The sequence below is a fragment of the Impatiens glandulifera genome, chromosome 8 (assembly GCF_907164915.1).
Source record: "Impatiens glandulifera chromosome 8, dImpGla2.1, whole genome shotgun sequence".
Taxonomy (NCBI): domain Eukaryota; kingdom Viridiplantae; phylum Streptophyta; class Magnoliopsida; order Ericales; family Balsaminaceae; genus Impatiens; species Impatiens glandulifera.
The window spans coordinates 22,251,071-22,260,498 of NC_061869.1; positions in this window are offsets into that span (position 1 = coordinate 22,251,071).

Below are 9,428 nucleotides of genomic sequence, written 5' to 3' on the forward strand. Positions count from 1 at the left end.
CTGTGGTTAATTTGGATATATGTGAGAGTAAATGGATACTTGGGTCGGATTGTGGGTTGACCCGCCCATAAACTTAAAACGGTTAAAAATAACATTAAAAATACTAAAGGTATTGTTCGAACTTACAACATAACAAAACAAGTACAACTTTTTAACCAACTAGGCTAATAACACTTTATATTTTAAATTCAACCCAAAATTTGATAAACGCGTGACATTTTAACAATATAAGTTCAATTTTTTAACTAACTAATCTATATATATATATATAATGATGCTTAATTTTTAAAGTGTCTTAATTGTCGGGTCGAGAACTGTGGTTAATTTGGATATATGTGAAAATAAATGAATATTTAGGTCGGATTGTGGGTTGATCCGCCCATAAAAATTTTACCGTAATATTTTTTTCACAATTTTTTATATTATTATTACCCGTACAAATGCACGATATACATGCTAGTTTTTAATAATGCGTTTATTAATAGCTATCTCACTAATAAATAATGTTGATTACTAATTTGGTCTCCTCATCAAATTAGAAATACTGCAAAGTATCCACAATTTAATATTCATGACAATAATGTTCTTAAGTCAAATCCTATATATTATATAATATTGATTTATTATATTAAATGACTTATATATATATATATATAAATTTCCAATTAAATTCTAACCTAATCTTCATTTCTAAATGATTCAAAGTTTTAAGCTAGACATAAAATGACATAAAATGTTTATAATTCCCTCTCTTTACATGCGTGCTCTTAAGCTTTCTTTCGCTTTTAAAAGTATCCATTAAAGCCTTTGTCATTTTTAAATTTAACCCCAAAGTCTTTTGAACTAAAAATAAACTATATGCTGGGTTATTTTTAAATTAAAACTCTTTTTCTTTGAAGAAAATTGACTCGAAATTATACATTATTTACCCACATTAAATTCTAGAAAACTTAAAAAAAAAATCAATAGCCATCTAAATAACAAATCAATAATATGCATGAAATTTATTCTTTATTATGTTATATTTTGAATATTTTTAGATGATTTGATTGGATTTTAACTTTAAAATTACTTTTAAAATTTTTAAACATACTGGAGAATCGTTGATGAACCAAGTTCAACCCCTTTAGAATAACCTATAAGCCACGATGAAGAACGACATTAGGTTAATAAGTAAGAGAGATTAATTCTCATACCTTTTTTTATTTGATTTAATAATGTGATCAAAATGTAAAATACATCACATGTAGGACAATTGAATTACAATCCTACAACAACATTTATTGAAAAAACAAAATTCTCAATTTATTGAATTAATCCAACCTACAGTATCAAAACTCCATAGGTTGATTATATTATTTCATGGACATTGATAAGTACAAGAGCAATTCTCCTCATTGGTGCAATGGCCAGTGGCTTTACATCTGTGGAATTTATGGCAAAGTACATCATTGCATAATTCTAGCAATTGATATTTGTTTTTGCATTTTCCTGCTTCCAACACTTCAATTCCTGCCCACATTCAAATTTTCACTTTTATATAATCTATTGACTTTCAAAAAGTTAATTTATAAACTTAGACTAACACATATTAAAAATATATTTCAAGTATTTCAAGATTGTTGATAGAAATAGTATATGAATTTATTCTTGCACAAATTTATAAATTTATTGATAATTCCTTCTTCATATTTGAATTCAGAATTGAAATTATTATCAAATATAAACAATATTTTGAACAGTAACAAAAATAGGGATAAAGAAAAGAAATTATACATACTGAGAAAATGAGTACTAGAATTAAAAAAAGTGCAATAAGTTTTTCATTTTCAAAGAATTAAAATGAAAAACTTATTGCACTTTTTTATTATCAAATTAAAAAATGATTTTTAATAACATTTTGAAAAAATTAAAATTGCATAATCGTGTGAAACAACAATTTTGTTAAATCTTTAAAGCAAGATTCTAGACCATCAAATGAGCGCCCATATCTCATCCAACAGCCTAGACTCTCCTACGCAGCTGGATGTAGCGGAGCTAGGCTCGCACGCCCACATTGGATCAACTAACGGAACTAACTAACCCCATTAGTCAAGTTGCTAACCGCCAATAGGATGCATGACGCCGTTAGCCAAAACGACGTTGTTTCAGCTGTCTTCTTCGTTGGGACGCAGGCCTCACTAAAAATGTGACCTCATTAGCGTGCGATCTTCCAGAAGCTATAGCTTCTTTCATAGGCGATCAAATTCTTTGATTTTTTAGGCCACGTGATCCTCTCGTCAGCGCCTACGATGATAGCTCTTTATCTAGAAGACTTATCCTGCCCTAGATAAGGTTGTCAGCTGCCGAATAGAATTTTAGGGATAAGCTCATCGGAGGTTAAAATCGTTTCAAATTACCCTCCTCAACCGACCTTACCCTACTATAAATACTCTCCCATGGTCTGTAAACCAAATCATCAAACAATAACCCATCAATCGCCGGATTTCATCACCCGAAATCTAGTTTTGAAGATTCCAGCGAACAGGTTTTAGTCAAAATTTGTTCCAACGATCCAAGCTTCAATTCGGGCTCTTGAATAGATGTCAACACACCCTAGGAGTGTTTTACCACTGTTGGTATGCATCCACATCGTATGTATCACGATTAGTGATTGAAAAAAAATGTTTTTTTACAAATTTTCTTATTTGATTAGTTTGATCGTGTTCTTATGCTTGATTATATGATTTCTTTGTTGAGAATCATTGTATATATAATGTGGGAACTTTCTTTTGAAAGAGAATCGATTAAATCAACCTAAATAAAATATTTTGAAAATGAAAGTTTGAAAACTGATTTTTTAAAATCTTTGTGTTATTGGTTTAAATCTGGATTTTTTTATCCAGAGAGTTGCTATACATATTTGTTTACATGTTTGAATGATTTCTAAACAACTATAATCATGTTTTGATCAAACTGAAATTTTAAAAATAAAGCTTGAAAATTGGATTTTTAAAATTCGGTGTTCTTATTTTTAATTCGGTTTTGTGAATCCAATTAGTTGTTAGACATGTTTGTTAACATGTTGGGATGAATTTCAAGCAACTGTTTCATCACTTTGATCATGTTTGATCAAATCTTGTTTTTAAAAAATTTTGATTTATGATTCAATCTTAAAAAACTGTTCTAATGATGTTATAATATTTTGTTTTGGTTTAGATCAACTATATTCATCATTTCAAAATTAATGGAACAAAAATCAGTCTTTGAAATGGCCTAATTTAAAAAGATCCCAAAATTTAACCTAAAAATGGTGTTTAAAAATTAATCCTTGTAAGGGTTTCAAAATCGTGATTTATGTTGGGATTTTGTTCTTCATGATCATATGAACTTACTGTAGCTTACGGATCATGATTTCATTATCTCAACCAAAAGTTATGGACTTCTGAAATTTTGGACCAAGGACCGTGGGTCAGGACCGAAGACATTTCTCCATGACCGTGGAGCATGACCGATAATTTTCTACCATGACCGTAGAGTAGGACCGGTGACATTCTACGAGAACCGTGGAGCATGACCGATGATTTTCAACCAGGACCGTGGAGTAGGACCAGTGTCCTTCAACCAGGACTGAGGATCGCAATTAGTGTTATTGAGGAATGACCGAGCCCCGCGACCGATGGTTTTAGCCTAGGACCGTGTAGCCCGACTGAGTTTTTTGACTTAGGATAAAATCCTTCATTTAGCCTAGGACCGATATTTCTAACCTAGGATCGAGCCTTATTTTGACCTAGGATCTAGAGCCTTTAGCCTATGACCGGTGATTAAGACTGAGCCTCACTTAGCCTAGGACCGACAAACCTAACCCTAACCCTATAACTAGGACCGATGATTAGGATCGAACCTCACTTATCATAGGATTGATAAACCTAAACCTAGAACTATGACTAATAACTACCTAACCCTAGGACCGAGTACCTAGACCAATAGACTTGACCCGGGACCGAGCTTCCCTAGTCATCGATCGAGCCACCTAAGTTTGGGACCGAGCCTCCCGAGTCCAGGCTGAGCCTCCGGAGTCACTTAACCCATACGACCGAGCCATGGTCTAAACCACCACGGTCTTGACCAAGCCCGACCAAGCATAGATCGGCCAAACTAAACCCAGACCCTAAGACTCGGGTCTTGTTTGGTTCCTCTTTTCAAAATCCAAAATTATTTTGAACTCATTTTCAAATAATCCCGAAAGCTCATAAAATGATAATTTTGGGATATTTCCTAAACCAATGTTTTGGTTAAGGACCCGTTTGGAATTTATTTTTAAATTATAATATTCTTCACTGATATTTTCAGGTTTTATTAAATCTGAACACCAGCGCAATAGGTGCACACCCTTTTAAATAATATTTTTACAATTATTTAAAGTCTGTCCTCATTTAAAACCTCTGAACTACTAATTAAAGATAATGAATATTATAATTAATTTTATGAAAGTCAAACTTTGTTTATTTTAGAAGAAATTTGAAAACCATCCTAAGGCGGGCGCGGAAGACATAGCGCGAAAGCCCTCTCTCGAGCATAAGCAGACAACCAACGACCTTTTTTTAGAAACTCTGGTATAAATACGTTTATACACGTATCATTTTATTGATTATCATAAAATTTCTTGGGGACTCTGATTTTCAAATAAATAATTTTTAAATTGATTATGTTTGTTTAATTTAAATCGGGTCCAGATTAAATTATTATTTAGCCTCCCAGATTATTTAAAATTTGAACAAATGATTAATTATTTTTACATAATTAATTTTTTACCGCTCGAGATATTTTCAAAATCTTTTATACACTAAATATTTCATTTTAAAAGATGTATGAAACGCAAATCAAGGTTGAAACGTATCAAACATCGAGCTATCCCATGGTTTGATATCTCCCCCCATATTGCCATTTGTCTTTCGACACATGCTAAGCTATGGGACCAGGAGATAGAGATACTCGTTTTCGGGACGTTACACTAGGCTTAAAGTCTTCAATTCAATATTATTTTTAAATGTATATCATTTGCCTGTAGGTTAAATTATCATCATACAATCAATCATACAATCAATTTTCTAAAGTAAATATATTTGAGAAGTTTTAAATATATTAAATAGATTTCTTCCACCATGTTTATTGGTTAGATTATTAACTTTAATTTTTAATTAATTATTTATGTTGTAAATATATATATAAATATATATATATATATAAATATATATATATATATATACTAAATTTAGACGAAGTTAATAATAAAGATGAAGTTTATGCTGAAGTAAACCAAGAAATGGAAGAGTTTTTTTATTTATTTATTTTTGTATTATGAATTTTTTGTTTGTTCAAGTGTAATATTTGTAAGTGTTTGAGTTAAATAGTTTTTAATGTTAAATTTTGAATTATATTTAAAAAATATTTTATAATTTGAAATTTTGTATAAAACATTTAAATTTTTAATAAATAATTTTTTAATTAAAATAATTTAAATAAATATTTAAAAATCGAGAATAAAGTAATTACAACAACTTTTATAGTGATTGATATTGATTAATAACAGCAAACTTTCGGGCGGTTGATATTGAATAATAACAACATTATTTAAAATAGTTGATATTGATTAATAACAAAATCCTATAGAACGGTTGATATTTTTAAATAACAACCGCCTACAAAATAATTATTATTGATTAATAACAGCATGCCTTATGGCGGTTAGTAATGAGTAATAGCAATAGTTTTTAAAACGGTTGATATTTCTTAATAATGCATATAAAACAGTTGAAATTGTTTAATAATAATAGTCTTTAGAGTGGTTGATATTAGGGCCGGCCCTAAAAGTTTGAGGCTCTATGCAAATTTAAATTTTGGGGCCCTTAAAATAGTAAAAAAATTTATTTTAAATTTTAATTATATAAATAGATATATAAATGGTTAATATATTATAATACGAAAATAAGAGATGAAAAAGGAGATAAAAAAAAGTTATATATATTGTATAATATATATTTAATATTAAAGGAGAAAAAAAGAAAAAAATAAGATTAATAATATAATATTATTAAATATAAAAAAATGGGGCCCCTATAAAGTTGGGGGCCTACGCAAGTGCATAGGTGACTTATTCTAGGGCCGACCCTAGTTGATATTGCTTAATAACAACCGCTTACAAAATGATTGTTATTGAGTACTAACAACCGCCCAAAACCTGTTATTATCTCATGTTTGAGCAATGCCTACAAAGACTCTGTCAACGGATGTCAACCGCTTTTTGAACGGTAATTATTATTCAATACTAACCGTTTTTTTGGTCAAGTGGAACTAATTATTTTCTTTAAAAACGAAATACAATCATAAAAGGATGAATATTATATTACATTGGAAACTCACAACCTTGAAAATTATGGTTATAATGAATAAGTTAGACTCATCGAAAAGAGAACATGTCACGCAAAAAAATAGTATAAACTACGTAAAGACGGAAGCTACACTCAAAATGGGATATGAAGATAGAAGGTAGACTCTAATAACTCTCATGGGCTGATTAATGTTTTATATGATGGTTGATAGTTAGGTTTGATATTAGTCTTTTTAATAATAATAATAATAATAATAATAATAATAATAATAATAATAAGTATATTTTTGAGATGTTACCTATTAACTTATAATAATCTTTTCATATAACTTTGATGTATAAAATTGAAATAGCGACATTTTTTTGTTTTTTTTCTGTTGCTACTAATTTAAGAAAAACAATTTAAATTAATATTTAACGAAATGATAAAAGTGATAGCGACATATCCAATTACTGTCAATGACTTTTTGGTCCAGTTTTTAATATCTCTAGTCAATGGTAAGCTTCTAATAACTTCAAATTAAACATATTTAATTTGCTATAAGATAAATTATTCATATTGGTTGGGCATTAATTTTATGGATTTTTTAATTAAAATCTGACCCACAAAACTTTAATTAGATGCTTTTGTTTAAATATATAAAGAAGTTTGGTCTTCCCTCTATAATATATTTCTATAATATATATGGAATTTCTTTCTTGAAGTTAAAAAAAATATATATTAAGACTGATTATACAAAGATCCGCAAAATTATAAATCCAACAATATATTACTGATTTATGATCGAAAAAAATTATAAAGAATTATATAGTTCAAAAATACTTAACAATTAACGTTTTAAAACCTAAGTTCATGTTTTCTCGCACCTGGTATACATGGTTTAAGAAAATTATGATTTCAGATATATAAATATACTAAGAAAGCATGAAGAAAAACATTCAGTAAATTTCTTAAATAGTAACGTTTATGGCAACTATTTTTAAATTGATTGAGTCAAAATTTATCCGTAAACTATGATAATGTTTTGTTGACCTCTAATTAATTAATTTTGTCTTTAGTATTTTTCTAATAGAGTGAATTGATGTGGTATATTAATATATATAATATATTAATAATAAATGTATTTCTTTCAAAGATGAGGTAATACATTTATTAATGAAATTTGTGGCCGTTCATGAACAATTGCCTGCTTATTATTCAAATAATTATTTAAAGAATGAACTTTGACTAATTATTTCAATTCAATTCAGAAATTTGATGTGGTTGAAAATATTAATATATTATATACAGGTTATATGTTTGTTATGAGTATAAAGTATAAGTATATTTATAAGAAATTATAATTGATGTTTGGTGAATTAATATTTATATCAATGGTAGTATTTATAAAATAGTACCTACCCTTGCTTGCTAAAAGAGCATATAAAATTTTATAAAATTAATATTCTTATTTTATCTTTTACTTTTATAAAATTATTCATATTTTATTTCTTTTTATATTATATTTAAAATATAATAATAATAATAAACTATAATTAAATATAGAAATGAATCTTATCATTTAAATGAGATGTCAGGCTCATGTTTAATTAAGAATATTTTATTATTAAAACATATATCTTAATTATTAAGAAATGAAAAAAAATCAAATTTTCTTTTGAGATGTCAGGCTCATGTTTAATTAAGAATATTTTATTATTAAAATATATATCTTAATTATTAAGAAATGAACTCAAAAATCAAATTTTCTTTTGTAGGTTTAAAAAAGAGAATGATTAGTAGGAAATTTAGGAAATAGAATTTCAGAGATAATGATATAATGTAATTTGATTGGTTAAAAAAATAATAAATCTTTTTTTATTTTTATCATTTTTAAGTAGTGATGTAATGACATGTCATTCTCTTTGTCATTCCATACACGTACTATCAATTTTCATTCTCTTTGTCATTCCATACACGTACTATCAATTTTTTTAAAGAGAAAATGAAGGGTCTATTTCATTAATTTATGGAAAGTTATCCATTCCAGTATATTTTTATTATTATAATAATGTTTATATTATTATTAAAAAAATAAGTATAATATTTATAATGAGTATAAACAGTCTGACCAACAAGTTTATATTCAATATATTTAGGAATATGATGAATAATTTGTTAATTATCTAAGTGGACAAATTAGAATGTTTATAGATAAAATTAACACTAAAAAGATGAAGATTATGCATCTTCTTCATTTTCATATAAAAGACCCTTATTAGAAGATTTATAAAATTTTAAATATTTTAATAAATATAATTAATATAGTTGGTTAGTCACTAAAGTGACAGCACGGTAAGACTTTGTATATTCACTTTACATCATAATATAATTTTGATATTTGTAGTATAAATAATTTGTTAGTCACAAAAGTAATAGAAGATTTATAGATCTCAAATTAAATTAAAAATCAATTACTCATGTTTATGTGATGTCAATAATGAAATGACATTAAAATTTGTCATGACGACTACATTGACGTCGTATATAAAATATAATGGATCGATCAAAGTTGGTCAATTATTTTATAATTATAAAAAATTATGGTCGTAAATTAATCATATGTATTTGTATACTTTTTTAGGGGTAAACGATTTAACACCATTTCATTAAAAATTCCAAAAGTGGAGGGGTCAATAATCAAAACTAGACAAACCCTAGTTTTGATTGTAAGATGACAAACAAAAAACTCAAAAGTTTCTAAATGGTGACAGTCAAATCACATTACAAAACACAGATTATAATGAACAAAGACTACAATCTAGCTATCCCAACCTATGTTGTCTCCATATCCGCTTTTTGACCATATTGTCTTCTTCCACGTCCCATTTTTCTTGCGTTCTTCATTAAGAGAGATTGAATTGAAGGTGATGATGATGTTTGTATGCTCTTATTGTTTAATCTTTCTCTATATGAACTCGTACTAACATAATAAAATGTATTATTCTTCCGGATTTCAGGGCTTTTGTCAATACTTTTCTCAATTTCAGTTTTACGTGTTTGAGGATTAACAACCTT